Genomic DNA, 13961 nt, shown 5'->3' with positions numbered 1-13961 from the left:
CTTAGTTCACTGACCAGGGATCGAACCCAAGCGCCCTGCAGTGGAAGCTAAGAGTCTCAACCACTGGACCACCATGGAAGTCCCCGGATAATGGAAATTTAACAATGCTGACCCAACACAATCTGATAAGAAACATGAATATTCTGGTCCACTAGAGAGGTGTGCAGTATGGTGGGGCAGGGACGATCTGTACCCAGCTAACATTTTCCTCTAGACATTCCATTTTCCAAAGTTGTTCCACTGGCACACTGACACAAGAACATACAATCAAAACTCTTTTGTTCATGCTTTTAACCTTTTCTGACTCCATCCTCAAAGAAGTTTCTGACATGTTTGTGTGAAAAATATCAAATTCTACAAAGCAGTTCTGCACTCCTTTGAATCCTGACACTTAATAACATACCATGTATGAGAGCTGCTTCCTCAGGACAGCTGTTCAGAACCATACAACTTCAGGGATAAGAAATAGGGAGAATATCACACTGAGTATCTTGGGAAAAAATTTTAATCTCCTTTCCAACATCTCTTTCAGCATTTTGTTAACTATAAGTGACAATCAGAAATAATTTGGCTTCATATTGCTTTCAAAAAGCAGTAAGAAAGTAGCTACTTGGGCTTCCCTGGTGGCGCAGTGGTTGAGAGTCCGCCTGCCGATGCTGGGGACATGGGTTCGTGCCCCGGTCCAGGAGGATCCCACGTGCCACGGAATAGCTGGGCCCATGAGCCATGGCCGCTGAGCCTGCGTGTCCGGAGCCTGTGCTCCGCAATGGGAGAGGCCACAACAGTGAGAGGCCTGCGTACCACAAAAAAAAAAAGAAAAAAAAGAAAAAAAAAGAAAGTAGCTACTTAAGAAAAAAAGAAGTAGCTACTTAGAAAAAAGGTCTAACAGTTTTTTCAATTAGAAACATTATTAAAAATTGAGTACAGCAGAAACTAACACAACATTGTAAAGCAATTATACTCCAATAAAGATAAAAAAATTAAAAATAAATAAAAATATAAATTGAGAATTCCATCACATAGAAATACATGATCAAAGGTCAGACTAACAAACATTCAAACAGGCTCTATTCAAACGACAGTTCTCCATTTCTTTTAGAAGAATCTTTTTTCTCAGACTTGTTTAACTGGATAATGGAACCCTAATTTAAAATGGTTTCGGGGAACTTCCCTGGTGGCGCAGTGGTTAAGAATCCGCCTGCCAATGCAGGGGACATGGGTTCGAGCCCTGGTCCGGGAAGATCCCGCATGCCGTGGAGCAACTAAGCCCATGCGCCACAACTACTGAGCCTGCCCTCTAGACCCTGCAAGTCACAACTACTGAAGCTCACACGCCTACAGCCCATGCTCTGCAACAAGAGAAGCCACGACGATGAGAGGCCCGCACACTGCAATGAAGAGTAGCCCCCGCTCGCCGCAACTAGAGAAAGCCCGTGCGCAGCAACGAAGACCCAACACAGCCAAATATAATAAATTTATTTAAAAAAATAAATGAAATAAAATAAAATGGAGTCGGAAAATCATGAAGGAAGAGCTCTCACCCCTCCTATCAACTTACACAGCCAGCAGAAAGATTTCCACATTCCTCATTAACAGCAAACTGCCAACAACTTGAAACCAATGTCAAACCACCACAAGCCCAAACTCTCATTCTCCTCCAATGGACTTCTGTTCAAAACAACACTCCCCAATTTCCTCCCAGATTCTAATAAAAGCTAACCTCCACTTTGTCTCCTCGGACTTGCTTATGGTTCACCATACTTCTCCAGCGCCAAATTGCAATTCTTCTGCTATTCCCAAATAAACTCATCTTTGCTTAATAAGAACCGCTGTTTCAGGTTGACATTATATGGTGTCAGAGATGGGGTTCAACGCAACTGAACTCCTGAGGAACTAACAATCCTTGGAACCGTGTGTAGTACCCACTTGAGCCCCTGTAATCTCTGCTTCTGTTAGGGAACCACTGACTGAAACCACCCGCCCTGGCCAGGCATCATAGTAACCACTTGCATGAGTTATTTTAAACAGGAGGTCCTGGTAAGGAATGCAAAACTAACAAGCTACCACCAACCAGAAGAATCCAGGAAAGGTCAAAAGGAGAGAGGAGAATCCAGTCCATACGTCCTATCAACCTCCCAGAAACTAACCCCATTCCCATAAAACCCAAGACTGTGAAGCCACGTGGCAGAGTTCTCCTGGGTTCCCTTCCCCTGCTGCTCACCACCCAGGCACCCCTTCCCCATAGTCTCTTGCTTTGTCAGCATGTGTGTCTCCTCAAACAATTCATTTCTGAGTGTTAGACAAGGGACTGCTCTCATGCCCTGGAAGGGGTCCCCCTTCCTGCAACACTTCCATGAGTCATCTTCTTCCTTTCAGCTAAGTAAGTCTGCTCTTGGATTTGAGCTCCCTCCTTTTGGTCCAGCCCTCCAAATTTATTCAGAGTGTTTTCATAAAGGCATCATCCTCTTTGATGAATACTCAATTTTCTTCTACAATGTCTCTGTTTTTGAGCTACGGGATCCCAGTCCTCGAGAGAATCTTAGGATAGTTCTCTTTCTGGGATCCTGGCCAGTTTTATGTCCAAAAACTACAGTCCCTGCTCCTGCTCATCTTTTTTTAACATCTTTATTGGAGTATAATTGCTTTACAGTGTTGTTAGTTTCTGCTGTATAACAAAGTGAATCAGCTATACATATACATATATCCCCAAATCCTCTCCCTCTTGCATCTCCCTCCCACCCTCCCTCTCCTAACCCTCTAGGTGGTCACAAAGCACCGAGCTGATCTCCCTGTGCCATGCAGCTACTTCCCACTAGCTATCTATTTTACATTTGGTAGTGTATATACGTCAGTGATACTCTCTCACTTCGTCCGAGCTTACCCTTCCCCCCCTCCCCGTGTCCTCAAGTCGATTCTCTACAACTGTGTCTTTATTCTTCGCATGCTCCTAGGTTCATTAGAACCATTTTTTTTTTTTTTTAAGATACCATACGTATGGGTTAGCATACGGTATTTGTTTTTCTCTTTCTGGCTTACTTCACTCTGTATGACAGATTCTAGGTCCATCCACCTCACTACAAATAACTCTACTGTGTTTCTTTCCATGGCTAATATTCCATTGTATATATGTGCCACATCTTCTTTATCCATTCATGTGTCAATGGACACTTAGGTGGCTTCCATGTCCTGGCTATTGTAAATAGAGCTGCAATGAACACTGTAGTACATGACTCTTTCTGAATACGGTTTTCTCAGGGTATATGCCCAGTAGTGGGATTGCTGGCTCATATGGTAGTTCTATTTTTAATTTTTTAAGGAACCTCCATACTGTTCTCCATAGTAACTGTAACAATTTACATTCCCACCAACACTGCAAGAGGGTTCCCTTTTCTCCACACCCTCTCCAGGATTAATTTTTTGTAGATTTTTTGATGATGGTCATTCTGACTGGTGTGAGGTGATATCTCATTGTAGTTTTGATTTGCATTTCTCTAATGATTGGTGATGTTGAGCATCTTTTCATGTATTTGTTGGCCATCTGTATATCTTCTCTGGAGAATATCTGTTTAGGTCTTCTGTCCATTTTTGGATTGAGTTGTATGTTTTTTTGATATTGAGCTGCATGAGCTGCTTGTATATTTTGGAGATGAATCCTTTGTCAGTTGCTTCGTTTGCAAATATTTTCTCCAATTCTGAGGGTTGTCTTTTCATCTTGTTTATGGTTTCCTTTGCTGTGCAAAAGCTTTTAAGTTTCATTAGGTCCCATTTGTTTATTTTTGTTTTTATTTCCATTTCTCTGGGAGGTGGGTCAAAAAGGATCTTGCTGTGATTTATGTCGTAGAGTATTCGGCCTATGTTTTCCTCTAAGAGTTTTATAGTGTCTGGCCTTACATTTAGGTCTTTAATCCATTTTGAGTTTATTTTTGTTTATGGTGTCAGGGAGTGTTCTACTTTCATTCTTTTATATGTAGCTGTCCAGTTTTCCCAGAACCACTTATTGAACAGGCTGTCTTTTCTCCATTCTATATTTTTGCCTCCTTTATCAAAGATAAGGTGATCCTATGTGCATGGGTTTATCTCTGGGCTTTCTATCCTGTTCCATTGATCTATCTTTCTGTTTCTGTGCCAGTACCATATTGTCTTGATTACTGTAGCTCTGTAGTATAGTCTGAGGTCCGGGAGTCTGATTCCTCCAGCTCCATTTTTCTTTCTCAAGATTGTTTGGCTATTCGGGGTCTTTTCTGTTTCCATACAGATTGTGCAATTTTTTGTTCTAGTTCTGGGAAAAACGCCATTGGTAGTTTCATAGGGATTGCATTGAATCTGTAGATGGCTTTGGATAGTATAGTCAATTTCACAATGTTGATTCTTCCAATCCAAGAACATGCTATATCTCTCCATCTGTTTGTATCATCTTTGATTTCTTTCATCACTGTCTTATAGTTTTCTGCATACAGGTTTTTTGTCTCCTTAGGTAGGTTTATTCCTAGGTATTTTATCTTTTTGTTGCAATGGTAAATGGGAGTGTTTCCTTAGTTTCTCTTTCAGATTTTTCATCATTAGTGTATAGGAATGCAAGAGATTTCTGTACACTAATTTTGTATCCTGCTGCTTTACCAAATTCATTGATTAGCTCTAGTAATTTTCTGGTAGCATCTTTAGGATTCTCAATGTATAGTATCATGTCATCTGCAAACAGTGACAGTTTTCCTTCTTTTCTGATTTGGATTCCTTTTTATTTCTTTTTCTTCTCTGATTGCTGTGGCTAAAACTTCCAAAACTATGTTGAATAACAGTGGTGAGACTGGGCATGCTTGTCTTGTTCCTGAGCTTAGAGTAAGTGGTTTCAGTTTTTCACCACTGAGGACGATGTTGGCTGTGGGTTTGTCATATACGGCCTTTATTATGTTGAGGTAGGTTCCCTCTATGCCTACTTTCTGGAGAGTTTTATCATAAATGGGTGTTGAATTTTGTCGAAAGCTATCTCTGCATCTATTGAGATGATCATATGGTTTTTCTCCTTCAATTTGTTAATATGGTGTATCACGTTGATTGATTTGCGTATATTGAAGAATCCTTGCATCCCTGGGATAAACCCCACTTGATCACGGTGTATGACCCTTTAATGTGCTGTTGGATTCTGTTTGCTAGTATTTTGTTGAGGATTTTTGCATCTATCTTCATCAGTGATATTGGCCTGCAGTTATCCTTCTTTGTGACATCTTTGTCTGGTTTTGGTATCAGGGTGATGGTGGCCTCGTAGAATGAGTTTGGGAGTGTTCCCCCCTCTGCTCTATTTTGGAAGAGTTTGAGAAGGATAAGTGTTAGATCTTCTCTAAATGTTTGATAGAATTCGCCTGTGAAGCCATCTGGTCCTGGACTTTTGTTTGTGGGAAGATCTTAATCAGAGTTTCAATTTCAGTGCTTGTGATTGGTCTGTTTATATTTTCTATTCCTTCCTGGTGCAGTCTTGGAAGGTTGTGCTTTCCTAAGAATTTGTTCATTTCTTCCAGGTTGTCTATTTTATCAGCATATAGTTGCTTGCAGTAATCTCTCATGATCCTTTGTATTTCTGCAGTGTCAGTTGTTACTTCTCCTTTTTCATTTCTAATTTTGTTGATTTGAGTCTCTTCCCTTTTTTTCTTGGTGAGTCTGGCTAATGGTTTATCAATTTTGTGTATCTTCTCAACGAACCAGCTTTTAGTTTTATTGATTTTTGCTGTTGTTTCCGTCATTTCTTTTTCATTTATTTCTGATCTGATCTTTATGATTTCTTTCCCTCTGCTAACTTTGGGGTCTCTTTGTTCTTCTTTCTCTAATTGCTTTAGGTGTAATGTTACGTTGTTTATTTGAGATGTTTCTTGTTTCTTAAGGTAGGATTGTATTGCTATAAACTTCTCTTAGAACGGCTTGTGCTGCATCCCAAAGGTTTTGGGTCGTCGTGTTTTCATTGTCATTTGTTTCTAGGTATTTTTAAATTTCCTCTTTGATTTTTTCAGTGACCTCTTGGTTATTTAGTAGTGTATTGTATAGCCTCCATGTGTTTGTATTTTTTACAGATTTTTTCCGTAATTGATATCTATTCTCATAGCATTGTGGCTGGAAAAGATACTTGATACGTTTTCAATTTTCTTAAATTTACCAAGGCTTGATTTGTGACCCAAGATATGATTTATCCTGGAGAATGTTCCATGAGCACTTGAGAAGACAGTGTATTCTGTTGTTTTTGGATGGAATGTCCTAAATATATCAATTAAGTCCATCTTGTTTAATGTGTCATTTAAAGCTTGTGTTTCCTTATTTATATTCATTTTGGATGATCTGTCCATTGATGAAAGTGGGGTGTTAAAGTCCCCTACTATTATTGTGTTACTGTCAATTTCCCCTTTTATGGCTGCTAGCATTTGCCTTATGTATTGAGGTGCTCCTATGTTGGGTGCATAAATATTTCAAATTATTATATCTTCTTCTTGGAATGCTCCCTTGATCATTATGTAGTGTCCTTCTTTGTCTCTTGTAATCATCTTTATTTTAAAGTCTATTTTGTCTGATATGAGAATGGCTACTCCAGCTTTCTTTTGATTTCCATTTGCATGGAATATCTTTTTCCATCCCCTCACTTTCAGTCTGTATGTGTCCCTAAGTATGAAATGGGTCTCTTGTGACAGCATATGTACAGGTCTTGTTTTTGTATCCATTCAGCTAGTCTATGTTTTTTGGTTGGAGCATTTAATCCATTTACATTTAAGATAATTATCAATATGTATGTTCTTATTACTATTTTCTTAATTGTGTTGGGTTTGTTTTTGTAGCTCTTTTCCTTCTTTTGTGTTTCCTGCCTAGAGAAGTTCCTTTAGCATTTGTTGTAAAGCTGGTTTGGTGGTGCTGAATTCTCTTAACTTTTGCTTATCTGTAAAGGTTTTAATTTCTCCATTGAATCTGAATGAGATCCTTGCTGGATAATCTTGGTTTTAGGTTTTTGCCTTTGATCACTTTAAATATGTCCTGCCACTCCCTTCTGGCTTGCAGAGTTTCTGCTGAAAACTCAGCTGTTAACCTTATGGGGATTCCCTTGTATGTTATTTGTTGCTTTTCCCTTGCTGCTTTTAATATTTTTTCTATTTAATTTTTGATAGTTTGATTAATATGTGTCTCGGCATGTTTCACTTTGGGTTTAACCTGTGTAGTACTCTCTGTGCTTCTTGGACTTGATTGACTATTTCCTTTCCCATGTTAGATAAGTTTTCAACTATAATCTCTTCAAATACTTTCTCAGGCCCTTTCTTTTTCTCTTCTTCTTCTGGGACCCCTATAATTTGAACGTTGGTGTGTTTAATGTTGTCCCAGAGGTCTCTGAGACTGTCTTCAATTCTTTTCATTCTTTTTTCTTTATTATGCTCCCTGGCCATTATTTCCACCATTTTATCTTCCAGCTCACTTATCCGTTCTTCTGCCTCAGTTATTCTGTTATTGATTCCTTCTAGAGTATTTTTAATTTCAGTAATTGTGTGGTTCATCACTGTTTGTTTGCTCTTTAGTTCTTCTAGATCCTTGTTAAATGTTTCTTGTATTTTCTCCATTCTGTTTCCGAAATTTTGGATCATCTATATTATCATTACTCTGAATTCTTTTTCAGGTAGGTTGCCTATTTCGTTTTCATTTATTTTGTCTTGTAGGTTTTTACCTTGCTCCTTTGTCCGTAACATACTTTTTTTGTTGTTTCTTTTTTCTTTTTTTTTTTTGATGGGTGGTGCTGTATTCCTGTCTTACTGGTCGTTTGGCCTGAGACGTCCAGCACTGGAGTCTGCAGGAAGTTGGATACAACTGTGTCTTGGTGCTGAGATGAGGACCTCTGGGAGGCCTCACTCCAGTCGATATTCCCTGGGGTCTGAGGTTCTCTGTTAGTCCAGCGTTTTGGACTTGGAGCTCCCACCACAGGAGCTCAGTCCCAACCTCTGGCCTGGCAACCAAGATGCCACAAGCTTTGTGACGTTTTTAAAAAAAAAAAAAAAAAAAGGAAGAAAGAAAGAAAAACAGGTGGCTTCCCTGGTGGTGCAGTGGTTAAGAATCCACCTGCCATGCAGGGCACACGGGTTTGAGCCCTGGTCTGGGAAGATCCCACATGCCGCGGAGCAACTAAGCCCATGCACCACAACTACTGAGCCTGCGCTCTAAAGCCCGCGAGCCACAACTACTAAGTCCAAGTGCCACAACTACTGAGCCTGCATGCTGCAACTACTGAAGCCTGCATGCCTAGAGCCCGTGCTCCGCAACAGGAGAAGCCACCGCAATGAGAAGCCCGTGCACCACAACAAAGAGTAGCCCCCCCCCACTGCAAGTAGAGAAAGCCCGCGTGCAACGAAGACCCAATGCAGCCAAAAATAAATAAATAAATAAATTTTTTTTACAAAAAAGAGAAAAAAAGGAGCAGTACAATATCAAAGAATAAAAAACAAAATAAAATTAGAAAGATAAAAAATATATTAGGAAAAATGGAACTGTAAATGAAACAACTGCAACAAGGTAAAATAAAACCACATCAGAGATGGGAAGCAGCCGCATGGCACAGGGATATTGGCTCGGTGCTTTGTGACAGCCTGGAGGGGTGGGATAGGGAGGGTGGGAGGGAGGGAGACGCAAGAGGGAAGACATATGGGAACATATGTACATGTATAACTGATTCACTTTGTTATAAAGCAGAAACTACACACCATTGTAAAGCAATTATACGCCAATAAAGATGTTAAAAAAAAAAAAAAACCACATCAGAGAAAAGAAAAAAAAAAGGGGGGGAGGCAGGGGCAACAAGCCAAAAGGAGAGATCCCTAACAAAATATAAAGAATAAAACAAAATTAGAAAAATACAAGATTAGGAAAAATAAAAATATAAAAGAATCAACAACAATGAATCAACAAGGTAAAACCGAACCCCAATCTAAAAGAGGAAAAAAGAAAAGAAAAAAAAAAGCCTTGGCTATGGGGGTGGAACTTAGGCAGGGCTGGGGTTTAGGGTGGGGCGGGACCTAGGCGGGTGGGGGGGTGACGTTCAAGCATGGGGGTGCAGGGGGCCTCTGCTTAGGATCTGCGTGGAAGGGGAGAGGCAGCACGTGGAAAGGAGGGCCTCTGGAGTGTGGAGTTCCAGAGTTTGGAGGTAGGGTCCTGGGTGAGGGTGTGTGGGTGGGGTTTAGGCCCAGCTGGTTGGAGGGGGTCTCAGAGGGGTCTCCAAGTATAGAGGTAGGGCCCTGGGTGGGGGTGTAGGGGCGGGGCTTGGGCTCTGCACGGCAGGAGGGAGGCTCCGAGGGCAGAGGGTTAGGCCCCGGAGCCCAACAGGCTCCCCAGTGCCTAAGTAGACAGGGAACGCACTGGTCCTGTTCCCTTCCATTCCTTCGCACTCCTCCCCCACCGTCTCCCCCAGGGTCTCCCCCGTCGCCGCTGGACCCCTAACCGTGGGTGGGTCCCACTGGGTATAGGAACTCCTCCCCTCCCCCAGCCACCCCTCAGGGGTGCCGGTCCCGGAGGTCCGGCCTTTACTTTTGCTCCCCCTTCCCCCCTCCCACTCCCTCAGGACCCGTGCTGCTGGAGGGGGCCTAGGTGGGCAGAGGATCAGGCCCGGGATCTCAACAGGTTCCTGAGGGTCCAAGTGGGCAGGGGAAACCTGGCCACACTCCCCCTTTGACCCTCTGCCCTCCCAATGGTTCCCCAATTTCCCCCTTCGGGTGTGGGACCCCTTCCCCTCCCCCAGCTGCCCCTCAGGGGCACCAGTCCTGTCCCGCCTCCACTTCTCCTCCCCCCTCACTCCCCCCATGCCCCACGTCCTACTCAGTCCCTGGGGGTTCCTCCCGTCACCTTAGGTGTCCGGGTCCCCAACCAGTGCCTCATAGGTGCCCTAGTTGTGAGGAGACGCGAATTCCGCATCCTCCTAGTACGCCATCTTGATCCTCATGCTCATTTTTAACTAAACGGAAGAGCCTAACCAAAGATCGTTTAGAACTTCAGTGGCCATTGTGGGGAACTTTTGACCTCCCCAAACCTGTTTTTCTCAGAACTAAAACAGAAGACCATGGTTCTAAAGCACAACAAAATGAATGGGATGCCTATTTTGCAGAAGTTTTTAGTGTCGGTTTGCTATTACATGATGAACATTAACGCAAATTTTAATATCTGTCCTGATTTAAAGGTTTAAGTTAGAATTGTATTTGCATACCTTCAAGGGGGTCCACTGCCGATTTCCACAGTGGGTCGTGATCTCTGCAGTGTTCTTTCTGCCATCTCATCAGAAGCTTGGCCCCAGGGCTTTTACACAGAAGAGCAGCTATGAGAGGTTCAGCTGGTATGACGGAGTAGGCCTTTCTGCAGATGGTCTGGAAATCTCCAGCTGGTGGCCCTCTATTTTGAGTTTTGGCTAACAACCATGAGTTTTGTTTTTTATAAATTTATTTATTTAAAAAAAAAAAAAAACAAGGTACCTCAAGGCTTCCAAGTGCAATCAGGACTCTAAAGCTGCCTCTTTACAGAATACCACTTATGATTGAGGCAAATAAAAAATTAAAAGAATGTAAAAAAAGCATCAGAGGCCTCTTCTCCCTTTTCACTTCCTGTGCTAACTTCTCCTTCTCCTACTGTGCCTGTTCTTTCCTCTTTGTACCCTCCTCTTTTTCATTTCAACCCTATCATTGAACTTCCCTTGTTCTCTGAACCTCTCCCTACTTCCTCCTCATCTCAACCCATTAAAACCTGCACCTTTAAAAATCAAACCTTCCTAGGATCCTAATGCTAAGCTCCAAATCTCCTATGTTCCCTGAACTAAGACTGAACTGCAAACCATAGTCAAAGGTTTTCCTAAAGTTACTGAAGCTCCTCATAAATTCACTGAGGAATTTAATATAATTGTCCAGACTTTTCAACCTGGTTTCTCAGACTTAATATCAACTAGTCCACACGCTTTTCGGCAAAGGTGGAACCCAACAATGGATGAAGACTGCTGATTGGTCACGTCTTGAAAAATCTCTAGAATAACAAGTGGGAGATTAACCTCCTGCCTTATTTTGTGACCAGGCTCAGGCAATTGCTAAGGGACTCCACTTAGCAGTCCTTAGAGCTTTCCTGAAAGCTGCTGATTGGAACAAAATTCAGGCCTGCATTAAAAAACCCAATGAGGTCCCATTTGTTTGTTTTTATTTTCATTACCCTAGGAGGTGGGTCAAAAAAGATCTTGCTGCAATTTATGTCAAAGAGTGTTCTGCCTATGTTTTCCCCTAAGAGTTTTATAATGTCTGGCCTTATATTCAGATCTTTAATCCATTTTGAGCTTATTTTTGTGTATGATATTATGGAGTGTTCTAGTGTCATTCTTTTACATGAAGCTGTCCAGTTTTCCCAGCACCATTTATTGAAGAGGTTGTCTTTTCTCCACTGTATATTCTTCCCTCCTTTGTCAGAGATTAGGTGACCATAGGTGCGTGGGTTTATCTCTAAATGTCCGTCAACAGAGGAATGGAGGGACTTCCCCGGTGGCACAGTGGTTAAGGATCCACTTGCCAAGGCAGGGAACACGGGTTCAATCCCTGGTCCAGGAAGATCCCGCATGCCGCGGAGCAGCTAAGCCCATGTGCCACAACTACTAAGCATGCATAGAGCCCAAAAGCCACAAGTACTGAGCCCGCGCACTACAACTGCTGAAGCCTGTGCACCTAGAGCCTGTGCTCCGCAACAAGAGAAGCCACCGCAATGAGAAGCCCGCGCACCACGACGAAGAGTAGTCCCCACTCGCCACATCTAGAGAAAGTCCACGTGCAGCAATGAAGACCCAACACAGCTAAAAATATAAATTAAAAAAAAAACAACAACAGAGGAAAGGATAAAGGAGATGTGGTACATATATACAATGGAATATTACTCAGCCATAAAAAGGAACAAATTGGGTCATTTGTAGAGATGTGGATGGATTTAGAGATTGTTATACAGAGTGAAGTCAGAAAGTGAAAAACAAATATTGTATATTAATGCGTATGTGTGGAATCTAGAAAAGTGGTATAGATGATCCTACTTGCAAAGCAGAAATAGGGACACAGACGTAGAGAACAAATGTTTGGATACCAAGGGGAAAAAGAGGGGGGTGGGAGGAACTGGGAGATTGGGATTGACACATACGCACAATTGATACTATGCATAAAATAGATAACTAATGAGAACATACTGTATAGCACAGGGAATCTACTTAATACACTGTGCTGACCTGAATGGGAAGGAAGTCCAAAAGGGAGGGGATATATGTATATGTATGGCTGATTCATTTTGCTGTACAGTAGAAACTAGCACAACATTGTAAAGAAACTATACTCCAATAAAAATTAAAAAAAAAAAATGAACCCATGCATGATTATTATAGTCTACTCCAGATTATTTTTAAGGAAAATTCTGGTCTCCCCATGGATGTCGAATCCACATGGGTGGCCTTTAACTCTATGTTCACTAATGAGCTAAACTGAGACCTCTCTCTTTTGGCAAAGAGAATTAGAATAAGATGGGAAACTATGTGCTTAATAGACGTGGTTAATTTAGCAAACTGGCTAACCCACACCCACAAAAAGTACTAGGTATAAAATAAGCTACAAGGATATATTGTACAACATGGGGAATAGAGCCAGTATTTTATAATAACTATAAATGGCATATAACCTTTAAAAATTGTGAATCACTATGTTATATACCTAAAACGTATACAACGTTGTAAATCAACTATAACTTAATTAAAAAATAAAGTGATGGCCAAAAAAAAAACCACCCAAATTGTTCCCTCAAAGCCTTTCCCCAGAATTAATCAATACCCTACAAATAAAGAGTGCTTACAGGGAATCAGACCAATCACAGAGGATTATAAAGCCCAGGGGGTTATAATCCCTTGTATCAGTCCCTGCAACATCCTTATTTCACCTACCAGGAAACCCAATGGCTGCAGACAGATTTGTCCAAGACCTCCATACTGTAAACAATATTGTTATCCCTCTTCACCTTGCTGTTCCCAACCTTCATACCTTATCAGCTCCCATCCCTACTGAAAGTAAGCTTCTCACCGTGATTGCTTTGTATAGTGCCTTCTCTAGCATCCCTGTGGATAAGGCCCATCAATATCTCTTTGCCTTTACTTGGGAAGGACAACAATACGTCTGAACAGTAATGCCCCAGGGTTTAAGTAAAAGTCCTTCTTGTTTCTCACAAACCCTAAAAGCTTATTTAGACGATGTAAACTCTCCTAGAGGTTCTAAACTATTACAATATGTAGATGAGTTGCTTCTCTGCTCCCCTTCCCAGGCCTCCTCACGGGAAGACAGCATCCATCTGCTAAAGCTTTTAGCCTCAAAGAGACATAGGGTCTCTAAGGAGAAGCTACAGTTTGTTCAAACTCAAGTTTGCTTTTTAGGACATCTGATTTCAGAACAAGGACTATACACAGATCCAGAAAGGCTCCACAGCATCCTGAATTTCCTAAAGCCCCAAACTAAATGCCCATTACGAGGCTTTCTTGGGTTAGCTGGCTGTTATCGTAACAGGGTTTCATATTTTTCTCTCATGGTTCAGCCCCGATATACATCTTGTTGAAAAACACTAAGCCTGATCCTATTACTTGGGAAGATCAGGATGCTCTAGGTTTTAAAATCCTAAAGGAAAGCTTAATGAACCTCTCTGCCCTTGGACACTAATTACCAACTCCCCCTTTTCCTCTAGGTCTATGAAAAGGAAGGAAATGCCCTCAGGGTGCTTATTTAGAAACACAGAGATCACCATCACCCATAGGGTATCACAGTCAGCAGCTGGACCCTGTGGCCTAAGGATACCCCCTTGCCTCTGAGCCATTCCTGCCACTGCCCTTTTAGTAAAGGCCAACCAAGAAATACTCATGGGTTCCTCTCTGACCATCTTTGTTCCTCATGCTATTGAAAGCCCTTCTGAATTCCAACCAT

General features: G+C 41.8%; 1 protein-coding gene across 1 annotated transcript in view; it reads right to left on the bottom strand.

Annotated features, from left to right (window-relative positions):
• The window catches only part of NAAA (N-acylethanolamine acid amidase), a 48666-nt gene that overhangs the window by 810 nt on the left and 33895 nt on the right, over positions 1-13961 (bottom strand). The gene's annotated exons all lie outside the window — the stretch shown is intronic.

Source organism: Delphinus delphis, chromosome 5, assembly GCF_949987515.2.
Source record: "Delphinus delphis chromosome 5, mDelDel1.2, whole genome shotgun sequence".
NCBI classification, from domain to species: Eukaryota; Metazoa; Chordata; class Mammalia; order Artiodactyla; family Delphinidae; genus Delphinus; species Delphinus delphis.
The sequence above is the reverse complement of the archived record's forward strand: the minus strand, read 5'-3'. Positions and strand labels throughout refer to the sequence as shown.